The following is a 21,095-nucleotide window of genomic DNA, read 5'->3' on the forward strand; positions in this document are numbered from 1 at the left end:
CTTAAAGGCGCCCCCCTAAGGCCAGATGATCAGCAAGTGCCTGGCACACGCCAGAGCCTTCTTGGACCAACGTTGGATTTTTGGACCAGAGAAATCAAGAGAGGCCATGTGGATTTTCCCCTGTTAACAGGGCTCCCGGGAAAACTTACCAGTAGGCAAGATCAGTGACGGATGTGCATGCACAGAGAGGCAATTGGAGGCTGAGGAGCTTCCTTTGTCCAGCTGCTATGGCTTGCTCTCCGGGGTGGAGGGGTAGGTCCACAGGGGATGCAGACCTGAGCCCCTCCCGGGTTTTGGCACCTGACTTAAGGTTCTTGTATCCGTTCGAACCCGGAGAGCGTGCCAACAGACAATACGAGGCGGTGTGGAGCAACATGCTGTTTTAATGAGTTCCTGGGTGCAGGCGGGCTGAGGCCTAAAATGGCATCAGCACCAAGTGAGGACAGGGCAAAGGTTTTAGTCTCCTGTAAACAGGAAGTGTCCTAGTCTGACGTAACTGCTACGTTGTACCCGGATGGCCTCTTTCTTGATCTTCAGGGGTACGTGTCTTCCAGCCAGGATAGGTGTCTTCCAGCCGGCTTTCTTCCTGCTTCTGCTATTTAGCTGGCCCACACTGCTGGCACAAGTAGCCTTGCGCCTTGGGACTGGGCCTGAGAAGGGAGGAGTTATTCATCCCCTTAAGCTTTCAGGCCCCAGGGAGAATCTTACATACTGGGCTGCATTTCCAGACGATTAGGGCATTCTAAGGCACAGGATGAGGTAGGAGGTCGGCACAAGATACAGGTCATAAAGACTTTGCAGATAAAACAGCTTGCAGTAAAGAAGCTGGCCCAAACCCACCAAAATCAAGATTTTGACCAGAGTGACTCTCTGGTCATCCTCACTGCTACACTCCCACCAGCATCATGACAGTTTACAAATGCCATGGCAATGTCAGGAAGGTACCCTATATGGTCTAAAAAGGGGAGGCATGAAGAGTCCACCCCTTGTTTAGCATATCATCAAGAAATAACCATAAAAATGGGCAACCAGCAGCCCTAGGGGCTGCTCTGTCTATGGAGTAGCCATTATTTTATTCCTTTACTTTCTTAATAAACTTGCTTTCACTTTATGGACTCGCCCTGAATTCTTTCTTGTGCAAGATCCAAGAACCCTCTCTTGGGGTCTAGATCTGGACCCCTTTCCAGTAACTGTATTACTGACCATCAAAGGAAACCCCATCTGAGCAATGGGTTCCAGACCCCCATCTCTAATCGTGAGCCCCAAATCACTTGTAATGAGGAAAGTTATTCCATAAGCTGGCCCTGCCACTACCCCTACAGGTTTCAAACACCCACCCTCCTTTCCAAAACCAGACCCAGGTTACTGTGGTCACCTACTGGTGACTTCATTTGCATCTGGTGGTCAGATCTAGTCAGGGTGTAATTTGGCTAAATTAATAGTGCAAATTCCTAGTGCGTTTTACAGGTGGGGAATAGAAGGTGAGAATTTGGGATTTAAAACTTGCATTTCAGAAATGCTGTCACATTAGAGCTTCATTTCAGTCCCTTGGGGTGGCCACCAAGTAAACAGCTCAATTTCCATCCCTGCTGGAGGTACAGAATGCAGCATTCACACTTGCCAACAGATAATGTCTCCTGTCTTTGTCCGTGCTTAATGGCTTTTAGTAGAGTTAAGGCTGAGAAGAAAGAGACTGACTTCCTCTTATTGGGTAAAATGGAAACACTGGGGAGACAATTCCATTTCAGACAGACCTTTTCCTTCTCAGATTACTGATCCACAACCCAGCCAACTCCCTTTCAGCTCATTCAGGTAACGTGGAAGAGAGAGGCCACCCGCCTAGGGGAGAGGAGGGTGGAAGAGCCTGTTGAGCTTTGTGTTTGGGATTTGTCAGCAGAGAGGAGATTTGCATTTCTAATAAGAGCCCCGTCTGGGTGTGCTTTAGCCCAGTGGCTGCGCATCTCTGTAGCTCTCCAAGTGCTCTCAGTTTGCAGAGCAAGGGAAGAATCTTCTACAAAAACAAATAGCTGTGGGAAGACAGTAGAAAGCACAGGATAGTGGGGTGCCAGGGGCACTTCCTGGGTATCAAGGAACCTTTAAAAATGGTATTACAGCAAGTCACCACGGACACCCTGGCGAATATTGCTCGTGTGCCCATCCCTCACATGCCCTTTGTCTATGTAAGAGAAACTCATTACATGTTCTACTCTGAGATTTGGAGATTTATTGTTATTTCTCCAAAAAGAAGTAACCGGGCATGTCAATCCCAGCGTGTTTATACAGCAGAAAACTGGGAAAAGAAAACAAGGTTCAACAAGAGATGAATAGTATGATAATTAAACAATTAAATAAATAAATGGTTAAATACGTGGTAGAAACCTTTCGGTCATATATGAAGTCTACAGTATTTAGTAATGTGATTTTTTTTTTTTTTTTTTTTTTGAGACAGAATTCACTCTGTCACCCAGGCTGGAGTGCAGTGGCTCCATCTCGGCTCACTGCAACTTCCACCTCCCAGGTTCAAGCGATTCATTCCTGCCTCAGCCTCCCGAGTAGCTGGGACTACAAGCACGTGCCAACACCCAGCTAATTTTTGTATTTTTAGTGGAGACGGGGTTTCACCATGTTGGCCAGGCTGGTCTGGAACTCCTGACCTCATGATCTGCCAGCCTCGCCCTCTCAAAGTGCTGGAATTACAAGCGTGAGCCACCACGCCCGGCTAATGTGATTTTTTTAAAGTGGTAAATGTTAAATGAAAAATGCAGGATTCATACTGCATAAATAGTTTTTATTTAAGAAAAACACATAATGCATGATGAAATTACAGTAAAATGTTAACAAAGTTGAGATCTTTAGAGATCAAATCAGAAATTATTATTTTTCTTTCTTTCATTTCTAAATGTATTCCAAAGGGTTTTTCGTGTATGATTATAGAAGTTATATGTTGGAGCAGGGAACCACACTATACCGTCATTACTTTTTTTTTTCCCTTCCTTCTTTTTTATCTTGGGCACACACTAGAATGTGGCATTGCTCTCTCTGGGCCCATCCACACTCCATTCAGCCAAGCATTCTATTGCTAACAGAGAACAGAGCAGGTTGCAGAAGCAATGGACAAAATCTGAACATTTCCAACTTCCCTCACCCCATCGTTCACTCACCCATGAGTTCATCTAAACCCTTCTTCCACTTGTTTATATTTTTAGCTGGTACAGCCTCTCGGGCCCAATGACTTCCATGTGTTTTCCACCCTCAGTGTGAAGTGGCAGTGGCCTGCCCGGCTCGTATCCTCAGATGACCTCCTCTGGACTCCAAGGGGTCCTCCCTGTTTTTTACCTTTCCAGCATTAAGGGAACAAAATAAGAACCTCAATGATACGTTTGCAATTAGCAAAGCACACTTATGGACATAATTTTGTAGAACTATAGAACTTGGTTTTGGAAGAAGCCTTAGGAACTAAAATGTAGGCCAGTGTTTTCTCAGAAGTCCGCAATATAGGGAGTATTTCCAGAAATCACTGCAAGTTCCAGAAATCCAGGATATGGTGGCATGGGGTGGCATGGGATCGTGGGGGGTTTGGTTTTGTTTTTGCTTTGGGCTGCAATTGGATAACAATGGTTACCTTGTTTTGTTCAGAAACTCCAGCAGTTATACATATGCCTGGTTATTTTGTTAATAGATATTAATGTATGAGAGACAGATTCTTCTAAACCTTGTGTTGTGGAGAAGGTGGACATTGATGGGACTCTCTATTCTGAGCTAGATCTGTGAGTGGAGAGGGCACTGCCTGAAGGGTGAGAATTATATATTCTGGCACTTCACTCCCTGAAGGGTGAGAAAATGGGCTCCGAAGTGGCTCCCTGACCCCAGCAGAAGAGGCTGGTACATGGGGCCACTGGACTAGAACCCAGATTGTCTGACTCTAAGTGCTGGGCTAGCTCCAGGGCACCTATTCTACCTTTTTGTTTAAACCAACTTCCTGAGACGTGCTTCCTACACTAGGAATAATTTAGTAGATTTTGAATTTGTGCGTGCTCCAAGTGTGGTCTTTCCAGACTGAGTCTTCTGTTTAGAAAATGATTAATTATTTTAATTGCCTAAATCCTTTACTCTTTCCACAGTTACTCTTTCCTAACTGTAAAAATACAGACTTCCAAGTTTGGTAGAGTGTCGTGGGAAAGAAGGTAGGTTCTGGAATCAGACACCCTGGGTTCAAATCCTGGCTCTCCCACTCGCCAGTCCCTGATCCCAGGTTTAACTTCTCTGTGCATCAATTTGCCCAACTGCAAAATGGGAATAATGATAGTATCTACCTTAAAGGGCCGTTGTGAAGATTAACCATTGTGATGAGTGCTCGTCATTACATTGCATAGAAAAAGTGCTTTACATTAAAAGTGGCTTACATTATACTTGTCATTACATTGCACAGAAAGTTCATTACAAGCACAGAAAAGTACTTGTCCCATGCCTCATGCTCAGTGCATACTCAATAAATAAGAGTAGTCACCATCGTCATTGTTGTTGTCGTTACTGTTGGGTTTTCATGGAAGGACCCTGGCCAGAACAGTGTCAGCTTAAACTCATTTTGCTTTGCTGGACCTGTGGCCATTACTTCCTTTTCTGTGTTGTTTGCTTTATCCTTTAGAGGAGAACAATTAAACTTCTCCCCATTGTCAGTACCCATTTTAAAGAGCAAGACCCTGAAATCCAGTGTGACTTGCTCAAGCTTGTCAGGGCAGAGTTGGAGGAAAAGCCCGAATCTCCTGTTCACCTGCCAACAGCTCTTTGCGCCATGGTGCCATGTTTCCTCTGCATGCCTCCGTTCATCCTCCGCACCCGGAAAACACAGAGAAGCAGGAGAATCAGCCAGATACATGAAAACTCTTGTTTCGAACACTGAGCATTGACTGTTTACCTGGCCCTTGGTTCTTGTCTTTCTTTCGTTTTAGCAGCAGCATTACATACTGCTGCCCAGTGGAGCGTTGCTGGTTCCTGCTTCCCCTTCCTCCCTGTCTGTCTTCCCCTGACACTTCCCTGCAGGAAACCACTAGCCCTAACGAGAACTCTCAAATGGTGGAGTGGATGACAAAGGCGCTAGAGGCCTGGGGATAGCGGGGAGTCAGCTGGTGACTTCCGCCTGGTTTAAAGCCCGTGTCTTTCCTGTATTCAATCCACTGGCGCATCATAAGAATTCCCCGAAGCATTTAGCCACCTGAAAAGGCCTTCTCTAAGGCCTAGAGATCTCCCTATCCACCACTTCCTGAGCACACTTTGCAGGTGCCAGACATTTTGGGGTTGCAAAACCCACTTCCTGCCTCACAGTAGGGAGTCAGGAACAGACCATGAACTACACAGGGTTCTTGCACATACTGGGCACTTGGAGGGTCAGGGGTGGGGGGGCAATCCAGGCAGAGGGGCAGCCTGAGCAGAGGCACAGTGTGAGTTCACACTTAGCATGCAGCTGAACGCTTAATTGTTCTCTGATTGCTTTGAGGGTGTTTCAGCCCTCCAGCTAGAGAGAGTGGTTCTGGTGAGACATGGTGATGAAGTCTTCCTTTCTTCCCAAGCCCCTGCATTTGTGGAGCTGATTGACAGCTTGGAAAGCCTCTTCATGTATGTGATTGTATTTGAACCACTAAGCATCTGTGTGAGATCAGATGTTATCCCCCATTTTACAGATGAGGAAACTGAGGCCCTTAGACGGTAACTCGGTGGCTCAGCTACCCAGTGACAACCTAAACTTGTACTGAGATATGAAGCCTGACTCCAAGTCCACCCTAGCTCTCTCCCTTACGGTCAGCTTTGGGGAAATGTGCGCAGATGTAGTGCTTGACTGTAGAGCCCACTCTTAGAGACACGAAGAAGGAACAAATGAGCACGAGCTCCTGGGGCACGGTGGGAAGGGCACTGGCTTTGGAAGCAAGACCTATGGCTCAAGTTCCAGCTATTCCAGGCATGAGTTGCATGGACTTAGGACAGTCATGTCTCTTTATGTGGGACTCGGTTTCCCTAGTTGGAAAATGAGAAGGTTGTAAGAAATTCATCTCATAAATCTATAGGCCTGGGATTGAGAACATTGGTCTTCAGCACCTTCTTCTCTCAGGGCCCCCAGCCCTGCCAGGCCTGCTTCCCCAGCCTACTTCCTACCACATCCATCCCCGAGTTCTTTCCAGGAGCAAATTCTCCTAACAAACTCAACCTCTAGTTCAGTGGAAACATCAGGGAACTTGTTAAAAAGCTGACTCCTGGCTGTGCGTGGTGGCTCATGTCTGTAATCCCAGCAGTTTGGGAGGCCCAGGCAGGTGGATCAGGAGGTCAGGAGATCAAGACCATCCTGGCTAACACGGTGAAACCCCATCTCTACTAAAAATACAAAAAAATAGCCAGGGGCATGGCAGCAGTCGCCTGTAGTCCCAGCCACTCGGAAGGCTGAGGCAGGAGAATGGTGTGAACCCGGGAGGCGGAGCCTGCAGTGAGCCGAGATTGCACCACCACATTCCAGCCTGGGTGACAAAGCGAGACTCCGTCTCAAACAAACAAACAAAAAAAGCTGGCTCCCAGGCTTCACCCCAGAACCTAAAGCCTCCAAATCCCTGGGAGTCAAGGCTCAAAGGCTTTTCTCCCCTGAACACTCCCAGAAGTTCTGATGATCAGGCAGATTTGGCAGTCTTTGCCTGCGCTTTGGGGTTCTCAAACTCAGTGGGCACTGGAATCACCTGGGGGCGTGTGAAATGGCTGGGCCTCACCCCCAGAATCTCTGATTCAACAGGTTGGGGCAAGTGAGGCCCCCAAACCTGCATTTCTAACAAATTCCCAGGTGATGCGGGCATGACACTTTGAGAACCATTGCCCCAGCTCATTTTCTGAGAGCCCAACTAGCAAACCATCAAAGGAACCTTTACTCATGGGCCATGGTTGCAGTGGAGCATCCCTGACAGCATGGGAACTTTTTAAACAGAGACCCTCGAAATGATTGAGATAATTACAGCAACAACTGCTATTTACTCAGACCTGTTACATGCCAGACTCTGTGTTAGATGTCCTAAATCAGTATTTCTCATTATTTTTACAGAGCTTGGAGATTCAAAAATCAAGGATCAATGAGGTTAAGTCATCATCTAAGAGTATACTTATTACAAACGTGATCAGGACCTTCTAGAGCAAAACGTGGGCTATTTTCTTTAGCTCACTAGGCCTCTCTTTGTCATCCGAGCCACGAGTGGCTCTATTATGGGAATTTCAAACCAGGTTCAGACAGGGGTCATTACCCAGGACTTTTTGGTTAGAGGAGCCTTTCATTAGTTCCCCACAAATTGTATCCTACTGGTAGTGGCCTTTGGCCCCCACCGTGAGACAGCACTGCTAAGTGCTCACTTTTAAGGGACCCCTCATGTAAACAGGGATTGTTGCATCTATAGCATTCTGAGCCCTTTGGGTGGAAATGGTGAACTGCTGCCGGATCTGGGGAGACCCCACCTTAGTGGGTTTCTGCCTTGGTTCTGGGCTGGCTGATGTTCTGTTTGGCTGTAAGGACCTTGGGAAAGAACTGTTGGCGCCGGATCCCAGGGAATGTTCACCAGCTAGACATGAAGGAGCTTATGTCATGACTGAAACACTTCCAGCTGGTGGGTCTTAGTGGGGAAGCTTCTTTCTCCCTTATTTGTAAAGATTTGTCTGGTGTATAATAGGAAGCTCATAGATTTGTAAAGAAGTATAAAACACAGAGTAATTAGAGAGGAAATACAGGTGGCTGTGAGAGCTTTTTCTATGCTTAGCTTTTTGTTCTCACCCTTCACACACACACACACACACACACACACACACATCATGCTTCTGATTTTCTGCAGTTAATTTTACGTCCGCAGGGACCTCAGAAAGTCCTTCAAGCCATCTATGCCTTTCCTGGGGCATCTCCTACCACGTCTGCCTGTGTTCTTCCCTATGCAAGGATAAGGAAGCCAGGAGGTGAGAAGGAAAAAGGGAACTGCCCCGCAGGGATTGATCTCTTGGGGTGGCCGGAGGCCTCCACGCAGAGCTTGGAGATGCTCAGAGGCTTCAGAGTGCTCCTTCTTTCGGTTTTGAAAGGGTAGACACGTAGGTCCTAGACAGGCTCCATCTACACCCTCGAAGGCAGCTGGCAGCTTGGAAGAATCAGCTGACATTGCAATTGATGTTGAAACTTGACGACACTAGTCCAGGGTCCACTTATTAACCATGCCACCTTCTCTGAGCTTCGCATTGCGAATCTGACCTGCTCTTCTCCCAAGATTGTGAAGGCAAAAGAGATCATGGATATAAAAGTATCCCTGCAGTCTGGGATCTGGAAAGAACTCTGGGAATCTAGAGGTTCTGGTTTGCTAATGAGAGAACTGGGGTCCAGACAGAGGAAGTAACTTGCCTGAGGTCACAGATGAGTGACGTGACGAGGGAGGTAGAAGAAGGTCAGGGTGGAGGGAAGACTTCTGAGAATCTTTCTAGGCAGAGCACCCCCATCAGCTTCTAAAACAAAGCACTTTATGACTACTATTTCTCACCGAGTCTCTCTCTCTGGGTGTGTGTGTGTGTGTGTGTGTGTGTGTGTGTCTGTCTGTCTCACACACACACTTTTTGGTTTAAATAGCAGAAAGGCAATGACTGCTCTTTACAGGAGAGAATCACACTCTTTTGTACTGACTACAAGGAAACCTACTGGGCATCATTCAACTTTGCAAGTTAGAACATAAGAGATGAAGTAGTAAAGGAGAACGCTGAAGAGAATCTACTGCCCAAACTACCTTGCATGTGTGGAGCTTGGTGGCCTTACAGTTGCCTAATACTCCCTGCCCAACCGTATTATCCCTATGATTTTCCACAAATAAACACATTCCTGGTCTCCCTGTGCCCAAACACACATAGGGCAGAACCAAAGAACATGGGCTACAAACACAGACAGACAAAGAGAATCGGAATTTTATTTCTCACCAGCACTGTGACCTTGGGCAAGTTACTTAATGTCTCTGAACTTCAGCTTCCTCATCTGGACAATAATAATACTTCCTAATGCTGTGAGGATTAACAAAGGTAAAGCCTAAAAAGTGCTTAATACAAGGGTCGGCACAAAGTAAGGTTAATAAATGTTACCTGCCGCTATTGAAAATGTTGGAGACGATATTGAAGATCACATTATTGTCATTTTCATAAGAAAATTAACTCGTTTATAATTTTAATGAGATCTCACTAGGCTTCTAGCAATCTGACTGCATAATTAAAATTCTGGTTTTCTACCCAGGAAAGAACTAATATTGTCCAGGTTTTAAGCACACCCTAGCTGGGCTGTTATCTCTGGAATACTGAGATGCTGTCACGTGGTCTCCAATAATATCTTGTGTATATAAGTATCCTTATATCTGAAAAGCATATAAAATTACAAACAATAAAATGTACAGATAAAATGGAACTAGAAATCATAGAAACGAGTGTGAACACAAAAGCCCAATTATAAGCAGGGTAAAAGTTAAAGGTGCTGCACTTTGCAGTCTACAAAGTGCTTATTAAGTCCCCACTCCTGGTGGCCCCACAGCCAGCCTGGAAGGTAGACATTACTGTGCCCATTTCACAGGTAAGGAAACCGAGCCTCAGCCAGGTGGCAGGACCAGCATCCGGAGAACAGTGGTAGATGCTGAGTCAGAAAAGACAGGAAAGAGCCACAACACATAGGGCCTGGAGGACTTGGTAGAGCAATTTGGATTTTGTTTAGGGTTCAGTGGAAAGCCTTCAAACGTTTAAGCAAGAGAGTGCTGCGACCTGATCCACATTTTTAGATCACTGCCCAGAGTGGAGAAGGCAAAAGTGGAGACAGGGAGGCCACTTGGGAGGCTGCTTTGGAAGTTCCAGTAAGAGATGAGGGCAGTGCCCATGGAGGTAAAGTAGGCGGATTCAGGGATACGTAGAGTGTCTAAAGATAGCCTTACTGAGGATTGGATGTAGATGTTGGCAGAGAGGGGAGAAGGCATGGTTTCCCTGTGGGTTGCTGGGTGGTTGATTTAGGACGTCTTCAGGAGGAACCTGTTGGAGGTTGTGGGGAGGGGAGTTAAGGGATCCTTGCAAACTTGTCAGGCTACAGTGACCGAAGCACGCACTTTTGCAAAGAGTCAGGTTCCCCAAACATGCGTCCTTCTCTGGCGGAGAGCAGGTCTTATTCTCTTGCTCCTGGGCATTGAATAAATGCTTTCTGTGAACTGAGTGAGCTAGAATGCTGCCACTGGCTCTGAGAAGCCCTGTATTCCTTCTGCCGCCAGGCAACCAGGGAGCAAGTAATGACCCTTCTCAGAATGTTGGGCCTGATACAAGAAACAAACAAAAACCCCTGATGTCCTACCTTCTAATGTTTCAGACTTTGTGTATTTTTTTTTTTTTTTTTTTTTTTTGCCAGTCTCCATGGGATCTTTCCTCTGCTCATGTTTGAAAGTGATTCTATAATGGCTTCTGAAAGGATGAAGCCTAAGTTAGTGCAAAAGTAACTGCAGCTTTTGCCATTGAAAGTAATGGCAAAACTGCAATTACTTTTGCACCAACCTATAGAATTATAAGATCAACACCAACAATAGGCATTTGTAGAGTGTCATTCCATTAAAAGACCTCTCTTATATACATTCCATGATTTTAGCCTCATGAAAATCTGAGGTAAGATAAATGGTGTGTTTAGCTCTATTTGAGAGGCCAAGAAACGTAGCAGCCACGAGCAGGTAAACTACAATAATAGCATTATTACATTAAAAGAGTTGAGCTGGATAAGGTACTCAGAACAGGGCCTGCAATATGAATGTTAGATGATGTTGTTGTTATTGCAATTAGCCTCCAGATAGAGAAAATGAGGCATGATGAGGCTGTGACGTCCCCACGCTCAGTAGTGGAATCAGTTTCAAGTTGTGTTCCCAGATGCCACCCTCAGAAGGAATCTATGTTCCAAAGGGACATACATTTGCACAGGAAGCCTCCTACCAGGGCTGGGTCTTTGTGAAATTCTTCTGTCCTCTGTGTGAGCTTCCCCACCTTTCCCCCAGCCAGAAATCTCTGCACTTCTCCTGTCAAGTCTGCCTCCCCACTGAGGGGGGTTGAGCCCACTGTCCAGGACCACTCTACCCTGTCCTCCCTGCCCTGCCTCCTGCCCCAGGTGGCCCTCCCTCTGCCTGTCACCTTCCAGTCCTCCATCCAGTGACCTTCTCCAACAGGTTTCTCCAATCAGGAGCACCCCGGGCCCTGAGGACAGGCATGTCATGTCATTGAGTCCAGGTCCCTCCTCAAGGGTGGGTCTTGGCAACAGAGGCCTTGCCTTGTACCTTGTCACTCTACATCCCTATGTGCCAGACCCAGTGCCAAGCCCAGAGCAGATGCGCTGACACACTGTACAGCTGGCTTCTAAAAAACAACAAAGGTGGTCATCACCAGAACCCACCTTCGCACATGGGGGATGTGCTCATGATGACTGTCCCCTTGGGGAACATGCCCTTTATTCCAAAGCTGGTACCAGGGCCCAGGGCACCCCAAGTTCCTGGAACGCCTGAGAGTACCTCACCACCACCACCCAGCACCACACTCTCCTCTCTGGTGTTGACCAGTCTCCGCCCTCTGAAGGTGGCTGCAGTCACGCCTGAGGAACCGGGAGTGTGACTTCCCTTCAGAAATACAGTTGAGGGGAGACAGGTCCTCAGCATAGGAGGCCCTTAGACAGTAATGAACCAAGCTTTACTCTTCGCCTCATAGTACGACTCTGAAGATGGCTCCAAACATGGCCTTCCAAACTCATCTTGGACAAGGGCCACATCACTGAGGTAAACAAAGGTAGAAAGTCTGCCACAGGGAGCTCTTTCAAACAATGGCTCTCCTTTGGCCAGCTCAGTTGAGTGAGCATGTTTACATTTTGCCCTCAAAATATATTTTGAGGAATGAATGAGTGGGTATAGCGGTGAAACCTCATCACCTGATAGCCGAAGTGTGGGTTTGAGAGACAGTGTGTGTGTTGTTGCGTCTCTGTGTGTGTGCGCCTGTAAGAGAGAAGGGTCTCCGAACCAGAGATGGTCTCTTTTTTGGAGGCAGCCCCTGGGCCACAACACCCCTTTTCAGTTGTCACTGAAGAAGGCGAAGAAGGCGGCCGGAATCAGCCACAACGCTCATTCCTTTGCTACTTGCTCTCCCCCACGGCCTGCAAATTTGTTTCAGCCCAGTGGCTCCCTCCACTGACCTGAATTTAATTATTTTATTCTTTATAAACGGAACACTTCTCCCATCCCCTATTCTCAGCCCCCTACCACTCCCCAGATTAACTGACCACCCCTCATTAAGCGTTCTGAGAAGTCGGTTTTGTGTGGGAAGACGTTTGGGTCCCATTCACAGGCCTTGTTTGCAGGTCCCACGGTCCATCTCTGTTCAAATAATGAAGATTTGACCAGTCAGGGGTCAGGGAGGATGTTTTGCCTGGATTCCCAATATTTGCTTTTCATCCAGTAAAATATTTTCCTGGGCATTGGTGGGAGAGGGAATGGACAATCGCTGTTTCTTCAGAGAACAATTTCTAGTTGGCTGGCAGCGGTTCTGAGGCCGCCAGCATGCCCTGCCCCTGGCACTCCTCTGATCTCGGTCTTCATGGCCAGGGTGGGGCTGGAGCCAAGAGATTTTGAGCATGGGTATCATGGAAAGAGGAGGCTGTTTAAGAATCCAAACTCTACGCAGTCCTGAGTGATTGTGATGAGTGCTGAGGTGCCACTGAAACCTGTTTACCGAGGTTGCTACCCACTAGGGTCTCTTTGCGGCTGCTTGCCTGTGAACTAAAACAGGTTGGATAGAATTCTCAGCAAAGCCCTGAATCCACTTGGTGGCTACCAAGAAACATGGGATGGCCAGGCAGGGACCTTTCTGGGTTTTTCAAGGTGGAAAGGTGAGAATCGATAGTGGGGTGGGCCTCTGGCCTCCCTGTTGGAGGCCCAAGAGAGCCTGGCACTGCCATTCACCAGCTCTGTTCCTTGTGGCTCTGAGTCTCCGTTTCCCCATTGGAGATGTGAAGTTGATGCTGCCTACCTGTGGGTGAGTGGCTGTGGAGCTAGACGTTCCCAGCTCTGCTACTCACTTGCTGTGTGGCTTTGGGCAAGTTGCTTACCTCTCTATGCCTGGTCTTCCTCATTGTATTAGTTTCCTGGGGTTGCTGGGACAAATTAGTACAAACTGGGTGGGTTAAAGCAATAGAAATTTATTCTGTCACAGTTCTGAAGGCTGAAAGTCTGGAATCAAGTGCATGCAAAGCCGTATTCCCTCTGAAGGCTCTAGGGAACGTCCTTTTTTCCTCTTCTGGCTTCAGGTGCTGCTGGCATTCCTTGTAGCTGCATTTCTCCCATCTCTGCCTCTGTCTTCACATCACCTTCTCCTGTTCTGTGAGTTTCTCCTCTGGATGTCTCAGGTGGACACTTGCCATTGGATTTAGGGCCCATCAGGATAAGCCAAGATTATCTTATCTTGAGATCCTTAACTTAATTACATCTACAAAGATTCTTTTCAAATAAGCTCGCATTTATGGATTCTGAGGACTAGGACATGGACATATCATTTGGGGAGCCACGATCAACCCATTACACTCATCTATCAAATGAGGATGATATCGGTGCCTACCATGTTATGGAGTTTACATGAGCTAATGTGTCTCATGCCCTGCACACAGCAAATGTTTGTTCTTTTCATAATCTGTACTGAGCCACAATTTCATAATTACTACGATCATCATCACCATCATCATAGCCAACTTTCATTGAGAGGCTTCCCAAACTTAACACGTCTAAAATTAACTCTTGACTCTTTCCCAGTCTTCAACAGCTCAGTAAATAGTACCTCTATTAACCCCAATGAACAGGCCAACATCCTGCAAATTATCCACGTTTCTTCTTTTTCTCTCACACTTCATTCCATCCATAGATCTTGGCTGTTCTGTCTCCAAAATAGATCTCCAACCCAACCACATCCTCGCAAGAGCCCTGTGTCGCACCCCACCTCAGGCGCCCTTCATGTTTTGATGGGTGTGAGTGACGCTCCTGGATTTATATAGGACACATGTGAGCAGCTACGTCAGTGATGCCGCTTCTCACTGCCTCTACCACTGTCCCCCATTCAAGACACCACTACCGGCCGGGTGCAGTGGCTCACGCCTGTAATCCCAGCACTTTAGGAGGCCAAGACGGGCAGATCACCTGAGGTCAGGAGTTCAAGACCAGCCTGACCAACATGGCGAAACCCCGTATCTACGAAAAGTACAAAAAAATTAGCCAGGCATGGTGGTGCACACCTGTAATCCCAGCTACTCAGGAGGCTGAGGCAGAAGAATCGCTTGAGCCCAGGAGGCGGAGGTTGCAGTGAGCCGAGATTGCACCACTGCACTCCAGCCTGGGCAAGAAAGCAAGACTCTGTCTCAAAAAAAAAAAAAATGCCACCACTACCTCCCACCACATGGATCATTGCAGTAGCCGTTGGCTGTCCTCTCACCTTCATCTATTGCCCCCCAACACCCCCTCATGTCCTGCACATACCCATGACTGTCTACTCTCCTTGGAGCTACTTTTTAAAAACATGGGTCAGATTTTGTTTCTCCTCTGCCCCAAACCTCCACTCATTCATTCCCCCATCTCACTCAGAGCAAAAGCCAAGTCCTCCCAGTAGTCCCTGAGGCCCCACATCCTCACCTGCCCCTCTGTCACTCTGCTGCAGCCCCTGGACCTGGGGCTCGCCCTGGGACACAGGCCACCTGTTTTGGCATTTGCGCTGGCTGTGTTCTCAGCCTAGAACACTCTTTTCCCAGCTATCATTGTGGTCTTCTCCCTCACTGCACTAGCTGCTCACATGTTTCACATGGAACTCCAGGGGTGCCATTCACACCCACCAAAACGTGAAGGATGCCTGGGGGGTGCGAGATGGGGATCCTGGAAGGCTGTGATTAGGTTGGAGATCTATTTTGCAGAAAGAACGGCCAAGATTTATGGATAAAATGAAGTGTGAGAGAAAAAGAAGAAAGGTGGATAATTTGTAGGATGTTGGCCTGTTCATTGGGGTTAACAGAGGTACTATTTACTGAGCTGTGGAAAACTGGGAAAGAGTCAAGAGTTAATTTTAGACGTGTTAAGTTTGGGAAGTCTCTCAATGAAAGTTGGCTATGATGATGGTGATGATAACCGTGGTGATTATGAAGCTGTGGTCCTGCTTAAAAGACACCCCCTTCAGGAGGCCCTTCCCTGACAATCGTAGCTCAAACAGCACCCCATCAATCTCCATCCCTTTATTCTGGTTTTTCTTCAAAACATTTAGTGCAAGGTCAGATTGTCTGCTTTCCCCATTACACCCAAGCTCCATGAGGTGAAGGACTTTGTTTTGATTCCTCCAGGATCCTCAGTACCTGGCATATGTGAGCCACATCATCAACCTTTCCTGGATGAGGCCATTATTCTGGGGCAGGAACTGGCTTTGTATGCATGACCTCATATCTCCCAGCAGCCTGTGAGGTCAGTACTGTAATATCCTTATTCGCTCAGGGCTTGGGGGCTCAGAAAGAGTAAATAAATGTTCCCTGGCTACCCAACTAAGTCGGTGTTAGCAGCAGGATCTGAACCAACTCGTCTTACTCCAGAACCCACTCTCTGAATCACCATCTGTCATGAGGCAGAAATGAAAGACTGTAAGTGAAAGACATTTGGAAATGGAAACGCATTGCGTGAAAGTACCAGAAGGACAGCGGCCGTGCTTGCAACGTCTGAGCAGATCCCTCCGAATTGATTTGGTTCTCCTTCCTGTTTAATTTTTTAAATTTTGAGAACTATTTTTGCTGCCTCCTGGATGACACAACTTGAGGTGGTAAGAAAGGTGTCTGCAAAGCATCGTTCAGTGACTGTCAGACTTTGATGGCCCGGAAAGCTCTAGAAATGGGGCATACAGGCGCATGAATATGTCCATTGTTCCAAAAACAAATCAGTTTACTTTTCTGCCTTTAATAAACATGACATACTGATTAGAATCAAATATTTCAGTATGGAGGGTGTGCAGAGAGCATTCATCTGAGTCAAGATTCATTTATTCTCAGCTCTCACTAAAATACCTTGTGGCTTTAAATAATAGTGACTCTTATTTCTGAATCCTAGAAGGTGCGAGGCACATTCAAAGTGCTTTACACTTATTAACTCATTTAATTCCCCAAACCACTCTTGGAAGTAAATACTCTTATTAACACCGTGTAATAGTAGTCACCGAGGCACAGAGATGTTAAATCACTTAGCCAAAGTTACGTAGCTAATCATCGGCAGGCCCAGGATGTGAACTCAGGCAGTCTTTCCTGGGGACAGTTCCTAACCAAACTGGTTCCCTATTGTGACTCTCAGCTTCTTTATCTGTAAATTTCAGGGAATGTACTCTGTCATAGTTTCCAGCTCGAAAAAATTCATGCTTTTGAGACTGAGAATCTGGTAGGAGTTTTGAGTCATGGGCGTGAATGCAAAAGGAGAGTAAGAGAATGGGACGAGACAGGGCAGAGCCGAGAATATTACAAAGAAGGGCTAAGCTATGGGCTTCCTTTCTGTCTGGTTCTTGCTTGCATCTTGCCATGCTGTCATTTGCTACTTTTCTTGCCTCGGTGGTTTGTAAAAAATAAGAGCCCCGGGTGCACGTGTCCCCTCATTCACTCTGTGTGGGCAAAGGAAAATGAAGCCCTTATGGTCACCTGGTGTTTCTAACTTTAAAACAGCCTCATGTCTCTTATTTAATTCACACAGAAGTCCTCTGTGCAGAGCCAAGTATACTCCCATTTTATAGACAAGGAAATGGAGAAAAACGTTGAGAAAACTGATCTTCCGGTCACATTTACCTCTTCCTGCCTCCCACAAGTGCTTCCTGGGTCCTATCCCGGGGTTTTTTTTTTGTACTTTACTGATTTTAACAAATACAGCCTTTGATCACTCTCAGCTACCTGCCACACTGGTGCCATCACTAGGTGAGTTATAAAGACTCATCATCGTGATACTATCCATGATTGGGAGGCTTCTATGTGCCAGGAATTTTTCTGGGGGCTTTTCACATCATATTTCCTTCTGATCCCCACAACTCTCCTTTGAGATACACAGTGTTATGATGCCCATTGTACAGATGAGGTGAGGTGCTTGAGGCCACACAGCCCCAGACAACACATGCAGACATCACATAGCTAGGAAATGCGAATCCAGCATCTGAATGTGTTAGCACAGAGGGTCCCCTCCCTGGCTAAAGCCTTCTGGAACTCCTGGTCATGTAAGACAATGTCCAAATTCCTCGGTGTGGTGTGCATGCACCCCTGCAGCCACTGCCCTGCCCCTCGAGCTGGCTCCACCTTCCCTCGTCTCAGCCACGCTCAGCCAGGCTGCTCCTCTCAGCCGTGCCCTTGCTCTGGACCTCACCCCTCCGCTCCCCTCCTTGGAATTCATACTCTCCCACCCTCCTCTGGCTGGCAATTTCCACCCATCCTTCATGGACGAGGCCAAACACCGCCTTCTCCACGCAACCTCCTCCCACCCACAATCTCCCCGTGCCCTTTTCCCCACCCCACTGTCACCCCTCCCAGGGCACCTGCACCACCCTCCAACAGAGTCACAGACACCTAACACAGCCCATACTCCTTGGAATGTTGAACAGTGAGGAACAGGGAATGTCTGCCCCACCTAAGGGCATCTGATGACTCTTTTTTTAACACATCACTCCAGCACAACAAAACGTCTTTGTGGCATGTATTTGAACCATGGGCCACCAGTCTGAGGCTCCTGGGAGCGCCTCAGTGAATGGTGTACTTTTCTACATAGTCAGGGGTCTACATGGTCAGGCCAAGCCTCCCGGGACCCTGAGGAGTGGGAGTGGCTACTGGACCAGCTGAGGCGTGCTAGGTGGCCCTTGGTCTCCCCTCATCTCACGGCATGCCTGGTGTCTCCTGGACTTCCAGTGCAGGGCCACATACCTCTTGAAGAGTGGGAAAAAGGTCTGCACTGTGATGTGGAACCCTGAGTCCTCACCCCACACTTGGATTCAAATCCAAGGACTTGTACGAATGCAGCTTTTCTGGCCCTTGGTTCCATCATCTGCAACATGATGGGATAAATTGGGAGCGCTCCAGGGTTCCACCCAGCGAGAGCATTCAGGCACTTCCTTTATTTCCCTCCTTGTAGATAGGAGAAACTGAGGCCCAGGAGCAGGGGACTTGCTCAGAGCCAACCTAGTTGGAGATGGGACTGGAGCTCCCACTCTGGCCAGATCTGCAGCCCTCCACCTTGCTCCAATGTCCTGCCTCTTCTCCCCAACCTTCCAGTCCCTTGATGCCTCTTTCCCTCCTTCTGCCCTCCCTGTGCTCCTCACCTGTGGGACATGAAGGTCAGCCATGCCAAGAGTTAGTCTTGAATCAGAACTAAGATGGCAACTCCTGAGGCACTGGCCACCTGAGTGAACTGTCATTAAGCAGGCAAGACATCCTCTAGCTACCTCCTATTTGAATCCTATGCATCTTTCAATCCAGCTCCCATGGCACCTCCAACCAGGCTGCCCTTCCAAGGCACCCCACAAGAGACATCATCTTAATAAGCCCTCCCACCCATGATACTCTATAGTCCCCCTATGGGCCTTTTCACTTACTTTTAAATACTTGTGTGTACATCATAGCTCCTCTACATGATTTCAAGCTCATTGAAAGCAGTGACCAAATTGCCTCCATTTTCCGATGTCTACCACTAGCCTCCGCTTCAACACCTGATACAGTATTCTAAGTGTTGGATACATATTTGCGGAATAAATGTTATCTTCATTCAGAATAAATGGTCAGGTATATAAACATCCATGCATTCCAGGGTCAGACTGGGTTGAATCTTAGCTCTGGCCTCTGTACACTGTGGGACCTTAGTCAAGTTATTTAACACTTTACTGCCTCCATTTCCTCACTTGTAAAACAGGGATAATCATAGTGCCTGGCTGACTGGGTGGCTCTGTGGATTAAAGGGGTGATGCATGTAAATGATGTGCTTAATAGAATGGCCAGCATTAAGTTGACTCCATAAGTGAAGTTGTAACATTTTTGCAATTCTATGTATGTTTGTATGTGATTTTTTGAAAATATATTACACCACCTTGCCGTTCAAGTTTGGCTTTAGCTAGCTGCCAAGCCCTTCCCATCCTTGCATTTTCTGCAACTGCCTCACATAAGCACTGGCCGGGTCAGAGTGTGCCCCTAGCTACACTCTTTCTTGGAGCATGGGGGCAGGGAAGGGAGAGATGGATTCCCAAATCCCTGTCTTAACTGCCTGCCAGTTTGGGGCTGGTGGCCACATTAAGTGCTCTTACTCAATTCATGTGACTTGACAAATTTGGAATGTGTTAGGGAAAGAGAGTTTTTCCAGCTATGAGTCAGTACATTTATGCGCTCACACACACATTTTTTTTCTTTAAAAAAAAGAAGTTTAGCGAGAATCATTTATGAGTGTAAAGTGGAAACCTCTGGAAATTTTATTTAGACCCAGAAGGCAAGTAATATTTAAGACATTTAATAAAGGGTTTGAAACAAGATAGAATTGGGAGAAAACACAGCTAGCTGCCTTCTCCTTCTGTATTCTCAGCTACCGTGTTGTACACAGGAAGATCCAAATTATATGAATTTAATCTCATACCTCTTGAATACTCAGATTTTTGCTAAACAAGGTCAGGAAATAAGAGATGTGTAAAAGGAGAGAAGCCGAACTGGCATCTATTAAGCACCTAGATGTACCAGAGAGCCGTGAGCGGGGAACATATCCCAAGTTCGAGAGGCTATATGGGATGAAATGAAACAGTTTGATTCAGACAGGCTTGGGTTCAAATCACAGCACCTCACTTTTATATTATTATTTAGTCTCCATCATATTCCATTTTATGGATGACAAAACTGAGGGTCAGAGAAGATCAAGTATTTTGTTTCTGGACACAAAGCTCTTATGTGGTAGAAATTGCATTCTAAACTGAGTCTGTCAGTCTCTGACCAAGAATATGCTATCTCCCTATGCTAAAGGAAGTGGTTTCAAATTATTCTTCCTCAGAGTGAAGTTTCCATACCAAGGAGGGAGGCAGACACACCCATTGTCAAAGATGATATCTACAGATCCTAACCAGGCACAGCTTTCTGGGAGACCAGTGTCCTCAGCCACTTTCTGACACTTGCCTTTGCTTCCTGCCTTTTAGGGATTATGGAGAACCTGGTTCCCCCAGGTTGAGCTCCTTACTGTTGTTTATTTTAAAGAAGGAAACCACCACCCACCCAAAGGGCTTCTGTTTTCCAGTTCACTCATATCTCTTTTGCGAGGGCTCACTTTCATAGACTCCCAATCTTAACGGAGCTGTGTCTTTCTCTCAGAAACAGGAGCTGTAATCAAAGGTGTATTCATACCTCTCACATCTGCCAGCAGCCGTGTTGGAGCCAGAGTTCCCTGAGGCCTGGCAGAAGGAGGCACAGGCCAGATACCTGGGAGAATTTTTCCCTAAACAAATCAGATCGCCGTATGGTGGCCCTTCCAAAGATCGCGGGGTGCCTGGTGGTGCTTCTCAGATTGCTGGGGGATCTGAAAGGGGCCCGGAGGTGAAAAGGACACATCCTTCCATCTTATAAATACTTTTGAGGGCCACCATGTTCCAGGAACCGCAGACACAGAATCCAACTCTTCAGTGGCTTCCCAACACACACAGGTAAAGACAGAACTTCTTGAAAGGACTCCAAACCCTGGGAAGATCTGGCTCTGCTCTTTCTCTGGCCTTCTCGGCTCCAGCCACCCCAACAGCTGCCAGTCTCTGGGGTCCACCATGCCTCTCCCACCACGGCCCACACATGCCCTTCGCCGCTGGTTCAGCTTTTCTTCCTCTCCCTGCCTGGTGTGCGCCGCCTGTCCTCCAGGTCTCGCTGCAATCTGCTGTATCCTCCTGTGCCTCTCTGTGCAATCTTGCCACATTGCGCAGTGCTTCAGTTAGCACAATAATGTCATTGAAGTCTTTAACTCTAGCCTGACTCTAAGGCCAGGGTTCACCTAATCTCCCCATAGCCTGGCCCCTAGTCAAAGCCCCAT

General features: G+C 47.2%; 1 protein-coding gene and 1 pseudogene across 9 annotated transcripts in view; one reads left to right on the top strand and one right to left on the bottom strand.

Moving 5' to 3' along the window:
• ZHX2 (zinc fingers and homeoboxes 2) overlaps positions 1–21,095 on the top strand; it is a 197,353-nt gene that overhangs the window by 56,191 nt on the left and 120,067 nt on the right. Inside the window, exons 2-3 of one of the 9 annotated variants that reach the window (XM_063669043.1) lie at positions 15,395–15,512; positions 20,393–20,721. The exons of 6 other annotated variants lie outside the window; for them this stretch is intronic. The gene's annotated coding sequence lies outside the window, so the exon portion shown is untranslated. The remainder of the gene's footprint in view (positions 1–15,394; positions 15,513–20,392; positions 20,722–21,095) is intronic. 2 more of the 9 variants (XM_054497457.2, XM_063669046.1) reach the window with 2 other exon arrangements.
• LOC129042133 (uncharacterized) overlaps positions 1–21,095 on the bottom strand; it is a 28,057-nt pseudogene that overhangs the window by 1,920 nt on the left and 5,042 nt on the right.

Source organism: Pongo pygmaeus, chromosome 7 (assembly GCF_028885625.2).
Source record: "Pongo pygmaeus isolate AG05252 chromosome 7, NHGRI_mPonPyg2-v2.0_pri, whole genome shotgun sequence".
Lineage (NCBI taxonomy): Eukaryota > Metazoa > Chordata > Mammalia > Primates > Hominidae > Pongo > Pongo pygmaeus.